Source organism: Salvelinus sp. IW2-2015, linkage group LG30, assembly GCF_002910315.2.
Source record: "Salvelinus sp. IW2-2015 linkage group LG30, ASM291031v2, whole genome shotgun sequence".
NCBI classification, from domain to species: domain Eukaryota; kingdom Metazoa; phylum Chordata; class Actinopteri; order Salmoniformes; family Salmonidae; genus Salvelinus; species Salvelinus sp. IW2-2015.
This window is the reverse complement of record NC_036869.1, coordinates 25,329,462-25,330,840: the sequence shown is the minus strand read 5'-3', so window position 1 is coordinate 25,330,840 and position 1,379 is coordinate 25,329,462.

Here is a 1,379-nt window from a genome sequence, read left to right as displayed (position 1 = left end):
GTGACACTGACATACAGTATAAGAACACAATAATATGCAGAACCAACCAGTTTTGAGGTGTCAGGACCAAAAATGCTTATGGGGATGGTAAGGTAGGCAGGCACTCGCATGGCACAACCAAAAAAGTTGCATTTAATAACTGGGCATGACACTATAGTGGATATTTTAGACTGCCACCCTCAGGTGGAAAACAGTTTATTGTAATGCATGGGATTTCCACCCCTGGTTCCCTTTGTTTAAACCTTTAGTAGATAGATGTTCAGTGATGGTGTTCTACCCAAAGTGAACAGCAATAAATAAAGTGATCTTTAGGCTCTGAGCAACTAGCTGTTGGGGTTACACCAGGGGGTTCTTCCCAAATGGCACCATATTCCTTATATAGTGCACTACTTTTGAACAGAGTACCTCTTCTTTTGAATTACTATCCTGTGAGAGCCACTTGCATACCATTTGCAACATGTTGATGCTAAATTCTTTCAAACACCTATGGTTATGTCCCAAGTAGCACCCTAATTCTCTTTTATAGTGCACTATAAAGTCTCTGATCAAAAGTTGTGCACTAGATGGATGGATGGATGGATGGAATAGTGCCATTTGGGAAGTAACTGGTGAACCCAACCATTTATTCCAGGCCTAAACAAAAATGCATTATATTTGTTTAGAACCACTGCTCTTGCATGTATACATTTTTTCTCAAGATCTTACAGCTAGAGGTTTACAGACAGAGAACAACATGCAGTTGTGCCACAAGAATGCCTGCTTGCCTACGAAAGGATTCCTCCGAAAATCTCCAAACCCTGCACCTCTTATTGTGGTTGGCTGCATATCATACTTATTAATAAGATCCAAATGACAAATTTGCTTTGGTAACAATATGCAAAAAAAAAATGCAAATACCTTTTTTTGTCTTTGTCTGATCCTGTTTAGCCTTTTTATTTGGTTGTCATATGTAATAGTTTTAATTAAAACAATGTATGAAATCTGTTGGTGTATTCATTGAGCGAATGGATAAGTGATGCATGTTGACTCTTTCAGTTTTTTCTGCTTCATTCCTAGCCAGACTGAGATACTGTAGCTACGGTATTCAACTGTGATGGGGAGTTACACTTAAGTGTAGGATTCTATTATGTATTTCTTCATTTAAATTACTTAGTTGTACTTCTAGAACTAGAGTAAGACCATAGATGGCTTCACAGAAAAGAAAAGCATATAGGGGAGCACTAGTAGCCCAGGATACAGCAGAAACATGTATTTCTCCAAATTGGAGACTAATCTGCCGCCAACTATTCTATTAGGGTACCTTTTTGCATCATCTGACAGTCATAGAGCTCCACATTATGATGTAGGCTACAATGTTGCGTCATCTGACAGTCAAAGAT